This window comes from Anolis sagrei, chromosome Y, assembly GCF_037176765.1.
Source record: "Anolis sagrei isolate rAnoSag1 chromosome Y, rAnoSag1.mat, whole genome shotgun sequence".
Taxonomy (NCBI): Eukaryota; Metazoa; Chordata; class Lepidosauria; order Squamata; family Dactyloidae; genus Anolis; species Anolis sagrei.
In genome coordinates, this window is record NC_090035.1 from 79,356,842 (window position 1) to 79,376,455 (window position 19,614).

At 46.3% G+C, this 19,614-nt stretch overlaps 1 protein-coding gene across 1 annotated transcript in view; it reads left to right on the forward strand.

Moving 5' to 3' along the window:
* Positions 1–229: 229 nt before the first annotated feature.
* LOC137095500 (leucine-rich repeat and fibronectin type III domain-containing protein 1-like) overlaps positions 230–19,614 on the forward strand; it is a 178,549-nt gene continuing 159,164 nt past the window's right edge. Inside the window, exon 1 of the mRNA XM_067462244.1 lies at positions 230–1,006. The gene's annotated coding sequence lies outside the window, so the exon portion shown is untranslated. The remainder of the gene's footprint in view (positions 1,007–19,614) is intronic.

Genomic DNA, 19,614 nt, shown 5'->3' on the forward strand with positions numbered 1-19,614 from the left:
TTAGTCCAATGCCTAGTGTTGGGAATGGAGACATCCTTCTTCTTGTCCTACCAACCTTTGCCTGCTTCCCAAAGTCGGGTGGACTATCACTCCTCCAGTTGGGAGTTGTAGTTTGGCGACTGCCCCTTGCAACCCTCCAACTTGCCCACTTCCAGAGCCTGGCCTTCCTCCTCTTCCTCTTCCTCTTCCTCTTCCTCCTCCTCCCTCCCTAGTTTCGGTGCAGCAGCATCAGCTGCAAGGCTCCCTCCTTTCCCAACGCCGAAGCCTCCGCCTTCCTTCTCCATCTGCAGAAAAGGGGCGGCCCTTTCCCCTCCCTCTCCTCCCTCCCTCCCTCCTTCCCCTTCCTCGGGGCGACACCCAGCTCCCCTCCCTTCCCTCCCCCCCAAAAAGAGGCCAGGAAAGGAGGAGGGCGCCCCAGGAAAAGGCACCCCAAAGCCGCGCGCCCTGGCTGCCCTGCGCGCCCTGGCCTCTCCGAAGAGGGAAAGCGGGGAGGAGGCGCGTCTTCCTTTTGCGCGCTCCGCCTCTCCTCGCCTCTTCCTCCCCCCAGCCCATCATCTCCCCCCAACCCAGCCCAGGTTCTGCGGGGCTCGGCGAGACCCAAACCCGGCACCGGGGAGCTTCGGCTCGGCTCAGGATTCGGAGAAAGCCAACGTCGGGAGCCGGTGCGCGCTCCAAAACAGAACAGCCTCTCCAATGGCCAAGGGCGGTTGATGAAGCTCATTTTTCCGGGGGCCACAGCCCTTCCGTGCCCCCCCCCCATCTTACCCTACCTTCCCTTCCCTTTGCCTCCTTTATGTGCGTGGATGCCGCCGATGGAGGTTTGAAGGAGGCGTTTGGGGGGAGCGCTTTCCCAAGGTCCCCCCTTCCCAATCTCTCTCCCTTCTCTCCCTTCTCCGCCTTGGCGCAGCGTCGGGGAGCCTTCCTTCTCTTCTCCATGCCTCCCAACCCCCCCTGGAGATGAAAGCATGACCCCTCCCATCGGGTGAGGCAAGCTGCACCCCAAAAGGTAAGCGAAAGAGGGGGCTTTGCATGTCTTAAGAGACCCTTCTCTTGCCTTTTCCCCCCAAGTAGAGAGAGAAAGGGCGTGAGGCTGGGAAGGAGGGTGGGGGGTGGCAAAGGGATGCAGTGCCCAAGCTTGGGCAAAATGGTGTGTGTGCTTGGGGGAGGCTTGTAGGGAAGGGTATAATAATATCCCTTTCCAAAGGGATTAATAGGGAAATGGGGAGGGGGGCTTTGAGACCCTCCCTTCCTCACCGGCGTGGGTTGGGGCTGTGCGTAAAAGCTCTCCTTGGAGGATCCCATGCCGGAGGTTCCTCTAATCAAGAGAGAGGGAGGGTGGGAGGGGCTGTTGGGGGTGGAGTGTCCGGTTTGGAGAACCTTTGGTGGTGGTGGGGGGGCAGCTAAGAAGGGCTGGGCTTGGCAATGGCAGGGCGGGAGGCGCCTTTGGGGAGAGAGGGATGCTGGCTTGGAGACAGAGATGGATGGAAAGTGGCCATTGGTGCCATGGAGGAGAGGGGTGTTTCCAGGGCTCCTATATATATATATATATATGTATATTTATATATGTGTGTGTGTGTATATATATATATATATATGTATATGTATATATGTATATGTATATATATATACACACACATATATATACATATATACATACATATACATATATATATACACATATATGCACACATATACAAACTGTATATGTGTGTGTGTATATATATGTATATATATATATGTTTATATGTATATGTATATATGTAAATGTATATATATACACACACACATATATATACATATATACATACATATACATATATATATACACATATATACACACATATACAAACTGTATATGTGTGTGTATATGTATATGTATATATATATGTATATGTGTGTATACATGTATATGTATATGTATGTATATGTCTGTATATATACACACACATATATATATACATATATATACATACACATATACATATATATACACATATATATACACACATATATATACATATATATACATATATATATACACACACACATATACAAACTGTATATGTGTGTGTATATATATATGTATATGTATGTGTATATATCTATCTATATAAAATATATGAGTGTATATATATGTATATGTGTGTACATATATATGTATGTATATCTATATATCTATCTATATCCATCTATATCATTATATGTATGGGGATGTGTATATATCTATCTATATAAAATATTTGAGTGCATATATATATATATATATATGTATATGTGTGTACATATATATGTATGTATATCTATATATCTGTATCTATATCCATCTATATCATTATATGTATGGGGATGTGTATATATCTATCTATATAAAATATATGAGTGCATATATATTTATGTATATGTATATGTGTGTACATATATATGTATGTATATCTATATATCTGTATCTATATCCATCTATATCTATATGGGGAGAGCGCTTTGTTTGTCTAATATGTTGCTCCCATTCGAGTCTTCTTGTGCCAAGGCATGCCAAGGGGCATCTCTCTTCCCAAGCTTTCCCCTTGGAGACTTTTCAGGCTCTCCAAATGTGACTTTGGGGCGGGGGAGTGCGTTCGCCCTTGTGGCCAAAAACAATGCTTCCTAAAATTTCATCACAAGGCATCTTACATTATATATATCATCATCATCTCCTTGTGCCAAAAGGAGGGAATGGCAGAGGACGTGTCTTTCCCTAAGCGTTTGCAAATCATGTATGGATGCTTTCAGGCCCTCCCGACTTATGGGGAGGGGATCTGAGTATGTTTGCCCTTGTGGCCATAAATGAGAGTATGTATATATATTGTGTATATGGATCCATTTCATAGTGGACACAGGAGGCTCTGAAATCCAATTCTTCACAGTGAAGCAGAGCTCTGTGACAAGCTTCTGCACACCACCCTTGGGGACGTGAGGTCTCTCCCGATATATAAGGAGGTGACTTGGGGGTCTTTGCCCTTGTGGCCAAAAATGAGAGTATTTTTTTTCCCCTGTGCAAAGGATCCATTTCGCTCTCGCCACAGGAGGCTCTGAAACCCACATAAAGGACCACCCTCCCACCCTTAAAAGAAAAATAATCCTCTTCGGAGTGGGTTTCTCTGCCAGGGATGAGTTTGCCAGTCTCCGAACTGGGAAGCTTGCCTCTGTCTCTCCCTCTCTTCCCTCGGAGGGCTGCCTATCATGGTGGTTCCTCTTTGCCAGACCCTGGGGGTGGCAGCTGGTTAGGGAAGTGGGGGAGCTTTGCCAGCCAATAGAGGTGCCATTCTCTTCCCTTGGCACCGAGGAAGGGCAGCTGGCATCCTCCTGGCCTCCCAGCCACCACCGTTGCCGTCGTCTCTGCTGCTGAATGTCTAAGTGACTCCATTAGGGATCTTTTTGGGGATCGCAAACCCACATTTTGGGGGACATGAATAAAGGAGAGACCCTTTTTTTGGTGCCGAGGCGGAAGCGCCCGCCTCAGGCCCCTTCCCCCATTTTTTCCGAAGGAGGATCTGAGCCGCTTCCAAACAAGAGACATGGAAACAGCTGCCAGCCCTCCGCCTCCAGCTTCCCTGGATTCATATCGAGCCCTGTGCGGTTTTGATGGGTAATCACCTTGGGGTAAATGACTGGATCGATGATGGATCTATATTGGGTGGTTTTTACACTCTCCTCCTCCTCCTCCATTTCTTCCCTCCCTGGTTTTGGCTCCTCTCTTGGGTATCTCTGGGCCACAGAACTGAAACACAGGTGAGGCTTCTCTCTCTCCCCCCCTCCCCTCCCCTTGGCTAGCTTCACCTGCTCTCTTCCATATGTTGAGTCTGTCTCCTGCCCCTCGCTGTTGATGTATGAGGCCTTGTTGCGGCGGTAAGGCATGAAGGATGGTGGCGGAGCTTCCAGGGAGCATCTAATGAAGCTTCCCTTGAGTGCTTGGCTGCCTCATTGGTTCCATAGAAAGCTTTTTTGGACACCTTGCCCTCTCCGTCCCTCGCTGGCCCATGCATCTACCCACAACCACTGAAATGCTGATGCACACACTCAACTAGAACCCTTCATGACAATGCCTGGTGTAGAGAGTGGAGACATCCTCCTCTCCTTCTAACCATCATCTGCTTCTCAAAGTAGGGTGGACCATCACTCCTCCAGTTGGGAGATGTAGTTTGTTGATTGCATGTTGCAATACCCACCGGTATCCTCTCCTCTCTCCCTTCCAAAGCAGGTGGACTGTTAGGAATGGTGGGAGTTGAAGTCCAAAACACTTGGAGGGCCCAGGTTTGCCCAGTGCTTGGTGTAGAGAGTGGAGACATCCTCCTCTCCTTCCAACCTTCATCTGCTTCCCAAAGTTGGGTGGACCATCACTCCTCCAGTTGGGAGATGTAGTTTGGCAACTGCACGTTGTAATACCCACCCCTCTCCCTTCCAAAGCAGGTATGCTGTTAGGAATGGTGGGAGTTGAAGTCCAAAACACTTGGAGGGCCCAAGTTTGCTCAATGCTTGGTGTAGAGAGTGGAGACATCCTTCCTCCTCTCCTACCAACCTTTGCCTGCTTCTCAAAGTTGGGTGGACCATCACTCCTCCAGTTGGGAGATGTAGTTTGGCAACTTCACGTTGTAATACCCACCTGTATCCTCTCCTCTCTCCCTTCCAAAGCAGGTAGGCTGTTAGGAATGGTGGGAGTTGAAGTCCAAAACACCTGGAGGGCCCAAGTTTGACCAGTGCTTGGTGTAGAGAGTGGAGACATCCTTCCTCCTCTCCTTCCAACCTTTGCCTGCTTCTCAAAGTTGGGTGGACCATCACTTCTCCAGTTGGGAGATGTAGTTTGGCAACTGCACATTGTAATACCCACCTGTATCCTGTCCTCTCTCCCTTCCAAAGCAGATAGGCTGTTAGGAATGGTGGGAGTTGAAGTCCAAGACACCTGGAGGGCCCAAGTTTGCCCAATGCTTGGTGTAGAGAGTGGAGACATCCTTCCTCCTCTCTTTCCAACCTTTGCCTGCTTCCCAAAGTCGAGTGGAGTATCACTTCTCCAGTTGGGAGATGTAGTTTGGCAACTGCACGTTGTAGTACCCACCTGTATCCTCTCCTCTCTTCCTTCCAAAGCAGATAAGATGCTAGGAATGGTGGGAGTTGAAGTCCAAAACAGCTGGAGGGCCCAAGTTTGCCCAATGCCTGGTGTAGAGAGTGGAGACATCCTTCCTCCTCTCCTACCAACCTTTGCCTGCTTCCCAAAGTCAGGTGGACTGTCATTTCTCCAGTTGGGAGATGTAGTTTGGCAACTGCACGTTGTAATACCCACCTCTCTCCCTTCCAAAGCAGGTAGGCTGTTAGGAATGGTGGGAGTTGAAGTCCAAAACACCTGGACGTCCCAGGTTTGCCCAATGCCTAGTGTAGAGAGTGGCGACATCCTTCCTCCTCTCCTTCCAAGCTTTTTTTCTTCCCAAAGTCAGGTGGACTATCACTTCTCCAGTTGGGAGATGTAGTTTGACAACTGCACCTTGTAATACTCACCTGTATCCTCTCCTCTCTCCCTTCCAAAGCAGATAGGCTGTTAGGAATGGTGGGAGTTGAAGTCCAAGACACCCGGAGGGCCCAAGTTTGCTCAATGCTTGGTGTAGAGAGTGATATCCTTCCTCGTCTCCTTCCAACCTTCGTCTGCTTCCCAAAGTTGGGTGGACTATCACTTCTCCAGTCGGGAGATGTAGTTTGGCAACTGCACCTTATAATACCCACCTGTATCCTCTCCTCTCCCTTCCAGAGCAGGTAGGCTGTTAGGAATGGTGGGAGTTGAAGTCCAAAACACCTGGAGGGCCCAAGTTTGACCAGTGCTTGGTGTAGAGAGTGGAGACATCCTTCCTCCTCTCCTTCCAACCTTTGCCTGCTTCCCAAAGTCGGGTGGATTATCCAGTCGGAAGTTGTAGTTTGGTGACTGCACCTTGTAATACTACAACTTGCCCACCTGAATCCTCTCCTCTCTCCCTTCCAGAGTCGGTAGGCCATTAGGAATGGTGGGAGTTGAAGTCCAAAACACCTGGAGGGCTCAAATTGCAGAATGTAGAGCAGTCACTGGGTAAACTTGCGCCCTGTTTTGGCCTTCGACTCCCACCTTGTTTGGAACTGGGTCCAGGGAGAAGCGCAAGGAAGAGGTGTTATTATTGCTCCTCTTTGTGGAATATCACTGTTGCCCAATGGCATTTTGCACCCAAGAATGAGATCCTTGTATTGTCGAAGGCTTTCATGGCCGGAATCACTGGATTGTTGTAGGTTTTCCGGGCTATATGGCCATGTTCTAGAGGCATTTTCTCCTGACGTTTCGCCTGCATCTATGGCAAGCATCCCCAGAGGTAGTGAGGTAATGAGATCCTTGCTCTGAATACAGCCACGTATATTGACCAAGGGGAGAGAAGAGGCATTTGACCCACAAATAACCCCAATTGCTCTAGGATCCACCCCTAGAAGTCTCGAGATGCACACTCCAATTGGCCTTACTGGGGTGATACTTGCCCGATATCAATCACTTCCAAGGAAACTCTTTGTAGATGTGGAACATTTTCTGCACTCGGCACTGCCACTTGTTTACTTCGTCCAAAGGAACAGGGAGAGTCTCCTTAACACACAATCCATGGCCTTCTCAATTCAAATAATTTAACAGGAGTGTGTTTGTGCCAACATTAATCCCAGTTGTGTGCCAAATGGAGATTAGGTCTCATATCTACTTGCAAAGCATCCCAGGTTTGGTTGTGGACTGATCCTTGTTTTGCACACAGTCCAACCTGACTGGTAGCTCTTCCACTGCACACAATCTCTCTCTTGCTTCCAACAACCTTGCAAGGTAGGCCAGGCTTATCTCTTGACTACCTCTGAGGGTGCATCTACAATGGAGAGCAAAGGCAGTTTGGCCCAAATTTAAGTGCTACATAGAATCATATTGGAATCATAGAGTTGAAAGAGACCTCATGTGCCATCCAGTCTAACCCCCTAAGAAGCAAGAAAATAACATTCAAAGCACCCCCGACAGATGGCCATCCAGCCTCCGTTTAAAAGCTTCCGAAGAAGGAGCCTCCATCACACTCCGGGGCAGAGAGTTCCACTGCTGAACAGCTCTCACAGTCAGGAAGTTCTTCCTCATGTTCAGATGGAGTCTCCTTTCTTGTAGTTTGAACCCATTGTTCCATTGCGTCCTAGTCTCCAAGGTAGCGGAAAACAAGTTTGCTCCCTCCTCCCTATGACTTCCTCTCACATATTTATACACGGTCCTCCTCATGTCTCCTTTCGACCTTCTCTTCTTCAGGCTAAATGTGCCCAGCTCTTTAAGCCGCTCCTCATAGGGCTTGTTCTCCAGACCCTTGATCCTTTGAGTTGCCCTCCTCTGGACACATTCCAGCTTGTCAATATCTCTCTTGAATTGTGGTGCCCAGAATTGGACACAATATTCCAGGTGTGGTCTAACCAAAGCGGAATAGAGCATGGGGAGCATGACTTCCCTAGATCTAGACACTAGGCTCCTATTGACACAGGCCAAAAATCCCATTGGGTTTTTTTGCCGCCGCATCACATTGTTGGCTCATGTTTAACTTGTTGTCCACGAGGACTCCAAGACCTTTTTCACACGTACTGCTCTCGAGCCATGCGTCCCTTCACAGTTCAATGCAATGGAATTCTGGGATTTGTAGTTTCCCATAGTCTTTAACCTTTCTTCCCAAAAGGTGAGTTGAAGCCATGGCAGTTAAAGTGATGACAAACTGTATCCAGTTTTACAATGTAGATGCACATTGGGATGAAAAGGCATTCCACCTGAAGGATTATTGGTAGAGGAGTCTTCCAAGGGTCATTCATACTTTTTATCACTGTTTTTAATGTTGTGAATCAGTTTGCATCTCAATCAAAGAGATAAAAATGGGATCATCATAATAACAACAACAATAATAATGCAGAGAATTGCAAAGACTCTGTCACAAGCCAGTCAAGGTGGTCCCAGTGGTGATTGGCAAACTGGGTGCAGTGCCTAAAGACATTGGCCTACACTTAAAAACAATCAGCACTGACAACATTCCCGCTGCTTATTGTTATTGTTATGGTTATTTCTAAAGCTAATTGTAGTGTTTTAATTTGTTTCTGTAAACCGCTCCGAGCCAAACTGGGAGTAGCAGTATACAAGTCAAAGAAATAAATAAACAAACATATAATGTAATATAATATATTGTATATACATATAATGTTTATAATATTATAATGTAATACGATATCACATTGTGTCCAATTCTGGGCACCACAATTGAAGAGATATCTTGATAAGCTGGAATGTGTCCAGAGGAGGGTGACTAAAATGATCAAGGTCTGGAGAACAAGCCCTATGAGGAGTGGCTTAAAGAGCTGGGCATGTTTAGCCTGAGGAAGAGAAGACTGAGAGGAGGCATGATAGCCATGTATAAATATGGACCATGTATAAATATAATGGTTTGACAGTGCCTAGAGCAAACTTTTGTTGAGAGGTGATTAGAGAGGAAACAAACAAGGACATCGAATCACCTCTCAACAAAAGTTTGCTCTAGGCACTGTCAGGCCATTATATGCTAATCAAGGTGGTCAGTTGAAACATTCACACCTAGCTCCAGCAGACAAGAGTCCTTTGCCTCACCCTGGTCATTCCACAGATATATAAACCCCTTTTTCCTAGTTCCAACAGACCTCACTACCTCTGAGGATGCTTGCCATAGATGCAGGCGAAACGTCAGGAGAGAATGCCTCTAGAACATGGCCATATAGCCCAAAAAAACCCTACAACAACCCAGTATGGGAGACCTTGGAGTCAGAGGGTGGTTTGGAGCATTAAATGGGTTGACGCATGTCAATGTGTTGTGATGTGAGGAGTACGTGGGTGCTTTGCTTATTAGCATTGCTTAATGGTGCATATGGCAAAAGTTGATCCATGTAGGCACACGCTATCATTGGGATTAGCCGAGCTTGAAGGCCCTTCGGTACATCATGCGTTTCCTGGATTACCCAAAGCGGAACTGACTGTTTGTTTGCTCGGTTCCTCTTCCCCGACACTCAAGGATGTGCGTGGAAACAGGATTAACCAGCCATACCCTAGAACTCCGCATTGGGCCATTATTAACCTTATACTATCTCTCCAAAGCATCTCCAAGGCATCACTTCTGGTTCTGGGTGCCATTTTGGACATTTCAGTTCTGGGTTTGGGCATCCGTGGGTGTCCTGGAGTGGCTCTACTTTGCAGAACCAATGCAGCTTGACACCACTTTAAATGTCTTAGTTCAAGGCTATGGAATCATGGGAGTTGTAGTTTGGCACTAGACACCTTTGGCAAAGAAGGCTAAAGACCAAGTAAAACGACAACCTCCAGGATTCCATAGCAATGCTGCGAATTTATGGACGAAAGAAGCTTCTCATTTGATGAGTAAGTATTATTATTTGATGTATTGTTGAAGGCTTTCGTGGCCGGAATCACTGGGTTATTGTAGGTTTTTTTGGGCTATATGGCCATGGTCTAGAGGCATTCTCTCCTGACGTTTCGCCTGCATCTATGGGAAGCATCCTCAGAGGTAGTGAGGTCTGTTGGAACTATTATTATTTGGGAAGACTTCATTCTTACTTCCTCAATGTTCTCCCCACACCTTATGGGACACATCTATAGAACGGATGCAGTTTGGTCCCACTTGAACTCCCATGGCTCAATGCTAAGGAATAATGGGAGTTATAGTTTTTCAAGTTCTTGAGCCTTCTCGGCCGGCAAATACCGATGTTTCGTAGAATCCTAGAGTTGGAAGAGACCTCATGGGCCATCCAGTCCAACCCCATTCTGCCAAGAAGCAGGAATATTGCATTCAAATCACCCCTGACAGATGGCCATCCAGCCCCTGTTTAAAAGCTTCCAAAGAAGGAGCCTCCACCACACTCTGGGGCAGAGAGTTCCACTGCTGAACGGCTCTCATAGAATGTCTCATAGAATCATAGAGTTGGAAGAACCCCCAGTGTCGAAGTGGGTTAAACCCCTGTGCCGGCAGGACTGAAGACCGACAGGTCGCAGGTTCGAATCCGGGAAGAGGCAGGTGAGCTCCCTCTGTCAGCTCCAGCTCCCCAAGCAGGGACATATGAGAAGCCTCCCACAAGGATTATAAAAACATTAAATCATCCAGGCGTCCCCTGGGCAGTGTCCTTGCAGACGGCCAATTCTCTCACACCAGAAGCGACTTGCAGTTTCTCAAGTTGCTCCTGACACGATTAAAAAAAAATAGAGTTGGAAGAGACGTCATGGGCCACCCAGTCCAACCCCATTCTGCCAAGAAGCAGGAAAATAGCATTCAAAGCACCCCCGACAGATGGCCATCCAGCCTCTGTTTCAAAGCTTCCAAAGAAGGAGCCTCCGCCACACTCAGAGGCAGAGAGTTCCACAGCTGAACGGCTCTCACACTCAGGAGGTTCTTCCTAATGTTCAGATGAAGTCTCACCAAATTGCAACTCCCACTATTCCATTACATTGAGCCTTGACACAGTACCATAGCCAGGATTTTGATTGGGGGGGGGGGGCTGAGTCTGAGTGAGAGAGGATCTACCCTAGCAAACCTTTTGTATCGTTATCCCAATACCCCCATGCATATGGGATACATTGAGCATGGTATCAGGTCATGATATGAATAAACATAACATATTGTCGAAGGCTTTCATGGCCACTGAGGATGCTTGCCATAGATGCAGGCGAAATGTCAGGAGAGAATGCCTGTATAGATGTTCAAGGGCCTTGATGTACAGTGATGAAGTAAAATGCATCCAGTGATATTAAGGTTTGATGTTGTTTTGGAATATTTAGGTAACCCGCGGATACCAAATCCATGGATACTGGGTGCTGACTGCAATTGGTAAAATGACTCAAAAATATGGAATCCTGGGAGTTGTAGTTTTCCAAGGTCTTTTGCCTCCTCTGCCCAAGAGTGCAAGTGCATGCTACTTCTAGGATTCCGTAGTATTAAAGTGGTGTCAAACCGCATTCGTGCTATAGAGCTGCACCCTTGGAGATGAGTGGGCAGCTTGTTTTGAATGTGAAGGTCATTTGGGAACATTTTTGGGAAGGGGAAGCTCACCCCTGAGTTAGCCACAAGACTCCAACCAGAGAGGGTTTGAGAGCATCGTAGGATGCAAACGTGGTCTTTGGTGGCCACACTCCATGCCTAGTGGAGCAGAGGAGACGAGAAACCGATCCGACTTCGGAACGAGAGGGAGAGAAGTTGGGGGAGAGGGAAAAGGCGTGGGCGGACTTTGTTGTGCATTAATGGGCCTGCGTTTGGGAGAGTGCGCGACGACGGCGGCCTCTGTGCAGCTGTAAGGCTAATGTTTGTGTGCAGATGTTTGTGTGGATGTCATCCTGTGTTTGCTTCCTCCAGCAAGGGAAGCATCCTCCTGCAGACAAGGGATCGGGGCATTTTGTGCCTTGCCCTTGCCCTTCGCTTTCACCATCAGGCTTGGAATGGAGAGGATTGGATCACAAGCGAGAAGAATCATAGAATCAAAGAGTTGGAAGAGACCTCATGGGCCATCCAGTCCAACCCCATTCTGCCAAGAAGCAGGAATATTGCATTCAGATCACCCCTGACAAATAGCCATCCAGCCTCTGCTTAAAAGCTTCCAAAGAAGGAGCCTCCACCACACTCCGGGGCAGAGAGTTCCACTGCTGAACGGCTCTCACAGTCAGGAAGTTCTTCCTCATGTTCAGATGGAATCTCCTCTCTTGTAGTTTGAAGCCATTGTTCCATTGCGTCCTAGTCTCCAAGGAAGCAGAAAACAAGCTTGCTCCCTCCTCCCTGTGGCTTCCTCTCACATATTTATCCATGGCTATCATATCTCCTCTCAGCCTTCTCTTCTTCAGGCTAAACATGCCCAGTTCCCTAAGCCGCTCCTCATAGGGCTTGTTCTCCAGACTCTTGATCATTTGAGTGGCCCTCCTCTGGACACATTCCAGCTTGTCAACATCTCTCTTCAATTGTGGTGCCCAGAATTGGACACAATATTCCAGGTGTGGTCTAACCAAAGCAGAATAGAGCATGGGGAGCATTACTTCCTTAGATCTAGACACTAGGCTCCTCTTGATGCAGGCCAAAATCCCATTGGCTTTTTTTGCCGCCGCATCACATTGTTGGCTCATGTTTAACTTGTTGTCCACAAGGTCTCCAAGATCTTTTTCACACGTACTGCTCTCGAGCCAGGCGTCACCCATTCTGTATCTTTGCATTTCATTTTTTCTGCCAAAGTGGAGTATCTTACATTTGTCACTGTTGAACTTCATTTTGTTAGTTTTGGCCCATCTCTCTAATCTGTCCAGATCGTTTTGAATCCTGCTCCTGTCCTCTGGAGTATTGTCTCTCCCTCCCCATTTGGTGTCGTCTGCAAACTTGATGATCCTGCCTTCTAGCCCTTCATCTAAGTCATTAATAAAGATGTTGAACAGGACCGGGCCCAGGACGAAACCCTGCGGCACTCCACTTGTCACTTCTTTCCCGGATGAAGAGGAAGCATTAGTGAGCACTCTCTGTGTTCGTCCACTTAACCAATTACATAGTCTTGTGCTCCGTGTCATAGTCCCATGCTCACTCTATTTGGACATAGATTATGGACTGTCTAATGCAGGATGGGGCCATGTGGTGTCACACCTCAGAAAAAATCCTTTGGCAAAAGCTCTGAGCAGGTGCCCTTAGAACATATATGTCAAACCCAAGCTCTGCATATATGCCCTTAGAACATATATGGCTGGGAGAACCTTTGCACAATTTAAACTTGTGCACCAGCTGCGCCCGTACCTTGGGAAGTCGGATCTGGCCACGGTGGTCCACACTCTTTTTCCATCCTGAATAGATTACTGCAACGCGCTCTACGTGGGGTTGCCTTTGAAGACTGTTCAGAAACTTCAATTAGTCCAACGGGCGGCGGCTAGATTACTCACTGGAGTGTCATACAGGGAGCATACCACCCCCCTGCTATGTCAGCTCCACTGGCTGCCGATCCAGTTCCGAATACAATTCAAAGTGCTGGTTTTGACCTACAAAACCCTTTACGGCTCCGGCCCAGCGTACCTGTCTGAACATATCTCCTTCTACGTCCCACCTCGGAGTTTAAGATCTGCTGGGGAGGCCCTGCTCTCGGCCCCACCTTTATCACAAGCGAGACTGGCGGGGACGAGGGACAGGGCCTTCTCAGTGGTGGCCCCTCGCCTGTGGTATGCACTCACGGGGGAGATTAGGTCATCAACATCCCTCCTTGCTTTCAGAAGGAAGCTAAAGACCTGGACGTGGGACCAGGCCTTCGGGTAAGTTGGCAGATGGACCAAGACAACCAATGACGACCAGAGTAGGAAAGGACAATGACAATGCTAGATGATTTACGGACTATGAATTAGCGAACATTGACCACAAGATGATTTTATTGCTGCTAGTATACTGTCGGGTTGTCTTAATTAGTTATAACTGTTGACATTATATGGTAAATTCGTGTATTGTATATTGTATTGTATTTTGTGAATTGTTAGGCATCGAATTGTGCCTTTTGTAAGCCGCCCTGAGTCCCTCCTAGGGGGTTGAGAAGGGCGGGGTAGAAGCACCCCACATCAATAAATAAACCCAAGCTCCGCATTGCCGAGTGTGGCCCTCTGTATCATTTTATGTGGCCCTCCTCCGGATGCTGGACTACAACTCCTGTCTTCCCCATCATTGGGCATCATGATTAAGGCTGATGGGAGTTGGGATGCAGTCACATCGGGTTCTGGGTTGTTGTGATTTTTTTCCAGGCTATATGGCCATGTTCCAGTTGCATTCTCTCCTGATGTTTCGCCTGCATCTGTGGCTGGCAACTTTGGAGTTTCTGAAGTGGTGAAGCAAGTGGTGTGTGTGTGTATACACACACATACATATATGTACATACATACACACATACCACCTGACATTTCACCTGCATCTGTGGCTAATGGCAACTTCAGAGTTTCTGTTGGTGATGAAGCAAATGGTGTGTGTGTATATACACACACACACACACACGCATATACGTACATACACACATACCTCCTGATGTTTCGCCTACATCTGTGGTTAATGGCAACTTCAGAGTTTCTGTTAGTGGTGACGCAAGTGGTGTGTGTGTGTGTGTGTGTATACAAACACACACACATATATAGACACACACAGATACATACATACACACATACTTCCTGATGTTTTGCCTGCATCTGTGGCTAATGGCAACTTCAGTTTCTGTTGGTGGTGAAGCAGATGGTGTGTGTGTGTGTGTGTGTATACACACACATACATGCACACACACATATACATACATACACACATACCTCTTGACGTTCGCCTGCATCTGTGGCTAATGGCAACTTCAGAATTTCTGTTGGTGGTGACGCAAGTGGTGTGTGTGTGTATATACAAACACACACACACATACACATATAGACACACACATATACATACATACACACACACATACCTCCTGATGTTTCGCCGACATCTGTGGCTAATGGCAACTTCAGAGTTTCTGTTGGTGGTGAAGCAAGTGGTGTGTGTGTGTGTGTATGTATACACATTCACACATATAGACACACACATATAGACACACACATATACATACACACATACCTCCTGACGTTTTGCCTGCATCTATGGCTAATGGCAACTTCAGAGTTTCTGTTGGTGGTGAAGCAAGTGGTGTGTGTGTGTGTGTATACACATTCACACATATAGACGCACACATAAAGACACACACATATACATACACACATACCTCCTGACGTTTTGCCTGCATCTATGGCTAATGGCAACTTCAGAGTTTCTGGCGGTGGTGAAGCAAATGGTGTGTGTGTGTGTATACACATATATATACACACATATACATACATACATACTTACATACGTACCTCCTGATGTTTTGCCTGCATCTGTGGCTAATGGCAACTTCAGAGTTTCTGGCGGTGGTGAAGCAAATGGTGTGTTTGTGTGTGTGTGTATGTATGTATGTATGTATGTATACATACATACACATACATACCTCTTGATGTTTCACCTGCATCTGTGGCTAATGGCAACTTCAGTTTCTATTGGTGGTGAAGCAAATGGTGTGTGTGTGTGTGTGTGTATATATATATATATATATATATATATATATATACATACACACACACATACAAACACACACATATATATACACACGCACATACATACATATATACACACACACCTCTTGACGTTTCGCCTGCATCTGTGGCTAATGGCAATTTCAGAGTTTCTGTTGGTGGTGAAGCAAATGATGTGTGTGTGTGTGTATATATATATGCACACACACATACATACATACACACATACCTCCTGATGTTTTGCCTGCATCTGTGGCTAATGGCAACTTCAGAGTTTCTGTTGGTGGTGAAGCAAATGGTGTGTGTATGTGTGTGTGTATATATATATATATATATATATATATATATCTACACACACACACACACACATACATACACACACATATACATACATACATACATACACACACATACCTCTTGATGTTTCGCCTGCATCTGTGGCTAATGGAAAATTCAGAGTTTCTGTTGGTGGTGAAGCAAGTGGTGTGTGTATATATACATACACACACACACACACCTCCTGATGCACCAACGGAAACCATGGAGTTTGGGAAGAGTTGGCAAGTGTTTTGTTTGTATGTTTTTGTTATTTAGTGTTAGCAAGCATTCATATTATTATGAATATTGTGTGGTTTGTACACATTGGGTACAATAAAGGAAAGCAGTATGTAAACTAAGCGGTGGTTATGAACAGCAAGAGCAGAAACGCATAGGCGAATGGCTAGTAAAGTTCCAGTCCTGCAGTTGAAGTGGACGATGGGTGAGAGGGAATGCCAGCGAGACCTTTCGCAGAGGCTTGAAAAGGCCAACGCTATGTTCACAAATGGGTCGGGGGCTTTGATGGCCGGGCCTTCCACGTTTCGGACAAGTCTTGGCGTCTAAATTGCTGCCCGCATTCCCTTTGAAGGGAGACGGATGCCGTAGCCGCAACACAAGCCAGGAGAATGCACATTGAATTTCCCCATTGGCTGACCTTGGTTGGAACAATTACAGATTGCAAGCTGACTCACTCAGCAGCAACATTGAGAGCACACAATCGGCGTCGTGTCATGCTTGCCTTTTATTTGTAATGCCAGCATTCTAGTCCTCAAGATGAATACGGCAGCCATTAAAACAATGCCAGATCTCTATGATGTAATGCAGTTTGACACCACTTTATATGTCAGGGCTCAATACTCTGCAGTTCTGAGAGTTGTAGTTTGCACTCCTTAACCAACAAGGCTCAAGTCCTTGTGAAACTACAACTCCCAGGATCGGCATTCAGCCATTGCATTCTAGTCCTCAAGATGAATACGGCAGCCATTAAAACCATGCCAGATCTCTATGGTGTAATGCAGTTTGACACCACTTTGTATGTCAGGGCTCGATGCTCTGCAGTTCTGGGAGTTGTAGTTTGCACTCCTTGGTTACCTAGGCTCAAGTCCTTGTGAAACTACAACTCCCAGGATCGGCATTCAGCCATCACATTCTAGTCCTCAAGATGAATACGGCAGCCATTAAAACAATACCAGATCTCTGTGGTGTAATGCAGTTTGACACCACTTTATATGTCAGGGCTCAATGCTCTGCAGTTCTGGGAGTTGTAGTTTGCACTCCTTGGTTGCCCAGGCTCAAGTCCTTGTGAAACTACAACTCCCAGGATCAGCATTCAGCCATCACATTCTAGTCTTCAAGATGAATATGGCAGCCATTAAAACAACGCCAGATCTCTATGGTGTAATGCAGTTTGACACCACTTTATATGTCAGGGCTCAATGCTCTGCAATTCTGGGAGTTGTAGTTTGCACTCCTTGGCTGCCAAGGTTCAAGGCCTTGTGAAACTACAACTCCCAAGATAACATAGCATCCAGCCATCGCAGTTCAAGTGGCGTCAAATGATGTTCTTTCGACAGTGTAGATGCACCCTTCATAAAACTACAACTCCCAAAATCCCATGGCTGAATGCTATGGCGTCTTGGGAGTTGTAGTTATGTGACGGGTGTATCTACACTGCCAAAAGAATGTCATTTGAGTGGTGCCAACTGCAGTCATTTCACAGTGTAGATGCGCCCTTAGCAAAACTGCAGCTCCCAGGATCCCATAGCATTCAGCCATGGTAGTTCAACTGGCGTCAAACTAGATTCTTTAAACAGTGTAGATACGCCCTTCATAAAACTACAACTCCAAAGATGCCATGGCTGAATGCTATGTGAAGGGTGCATCTACACTGTCAAAAGAATGTCGTTTAAGTGGTGCCAAGTGCATTCATTCGACACTGTAGGTTTGCCCTTAGCAAAACTACATCTCCCAAGATTCCAAAGCATAGATACACCCTTAGAAAAACTAAACCTCCTAGGATTTCATAGCATTCAGCCATGGCAGTTCAAGTGGCATCAAACTAGATTCTTTTGACAGTGTAGATGCACCCTTCACAAAACTACAACTCCCAAGATGCCATGGCTGAATGCTATGTAAACTTGGGAGTTGTAATTTTATGAAGGGCGCATCTACACTGTCAAAAGATTGTAGTTTAAGTGATGTCAACTGCATTTGTTCGAAAGTGTAGGTTCGCCCTTAGCAAAACTAAAACTCCCAGGGTTTCATAGCATTCAGCCATGGCACCCTTCATAAACCTACAACTCCCAAGATGTCATGGCTGTATGCTATGGCCTCTTGGGAGTTGTAGTTTTGTGAAGGGTGCATCTACACTGTTGAAAGAATGCAGTTTAAGTGGTGTCACCTGCATTCATTCGACAGTGTAGGGGCACCCTTAGCAAAACTAAAACTCCCAGGGTTTCATAGCATTCAGCCATGGCAGTTCAAGTGGCATCAAACTAGATACTTTCAACAGTGTAGACGTACTTTTCATGAAACTGCTACTTCCAAAATGCCTGAATTCTACGGCATCTTGGGAGTTGTAGTTTTGTGAAGAGTGCATCTACACTGCTAAAAGAATGCAGTTTAAGTGCTATACACTGCATTCATTTGACAGTGTAGGTGTGCCCTTAGCAAAACTAAAACTCCCAGGGTTTTATAGCATTCCGCCATGGCACCCTTCATAAAACTACAACTCCCAAGATGCCATGGCTGAATGCTATGGCATCTTGGGAATTGTAGTTTTGTGAAGGGTGCATCTACGCTGTTAAAAGAATGCCGTTTAAGTGGTGTCAACTGCATTCATTTGACAGTGTAGGTGCGCCCTTAGAAAAACTACAACTCCCAGGATTCCAAAGCATTGAGCCATGGCAGTTCACGTGCTATCAAACTGCATTCATTTCACAATGTAGAGGCGCCCTTAGTAAAGCTAAATCTCCCAGGATTCCATAGCATTCAGCCATGGCAGTTCAAGTGGTGTCATTCTTTCGATAGTGTATATGTACCCTTCATAAAACTACCACTCTCAAGACGCCATGGCTGAATGCTATGGCATCTTGCGAGTTGTAGTTTTGTGAAGGGTGCATTTACTCTGTCAAAATAATATCGTTTGTGGTATCACCTGCATTCATTCGACAGTGTAGGTGCGCCCTTAGCAAAACTACAACTCCCAGGATTCCAAAGCATTGATCCATGGCAGTTCACGTGCTATCAAACTGCATTCATTTGACAGTGTAGATGCGCCCTTAGTAAAGCTAAATCTCCCTGGATTTCATAGCATTCAGCCATGACACCCTTCATAAAACTACAACTCCCAAGATGTCATGGTTGAATGCATCTTGGGAATTGTAGTTTTGTGATGGGTGCATTTACACTGTTAAAATAATATTGTTTGTGGTGTCTCCTGCATTCATTCGACAGTGTAGGTGCGCCCTTAGCAAAACTACAACTCCCAGGATTCCAAAGCATTGATCCATGGCAGTTCATGTGCTATCAAACTGCATTCATTTGACAGTGTAGCTTTGCCCTTAGCAAAACTACAACTCCCAGGATTTAATAGCATTCAGCCATGGCAGTTCAAGTGGCGTCAAACTAAAATCTTTTGACCGTTTAGACGTACCCTTCATAAAACTACAACTCCCAAGAAGCCATGGCTGAATGCTATGGCATCTTGGGAGTTGTAGTTTTGTGAAGGGTGCATTTACACTGTCAAAATAATATCGTTTGTGGTGTCTCCTGCATTCATTCGACAGTGTAGGTGCGCCCTTGGCAAAACTACAACTCCCAGGATTCCAAAGCATTGATCCATGGCAGCTCATGTGCTATCAAACTGCAGAGGCGCCCTTAGTAAAGCTAAATCTCCCAGGATTCCATAGCATTCAGCCATGGCAGTTCAAGTGACGTCAAACTAGAATCTTTTGACCGTTTAGATGTACCCTTCATAAAACTACAACTGCTGTTCATGTGCTATCAAACTGCAGAGGCGCCCTTAGTAAAGCTAAATCTCCCAGGATTCCATAGCATCCAGCCATGGCAGTTCAAGCAGCATCAATCTGCATTCATTCTGCAGTGTAGATGCACCTGGAGACAGCTCCAATAGCATGGCAACCACTAAT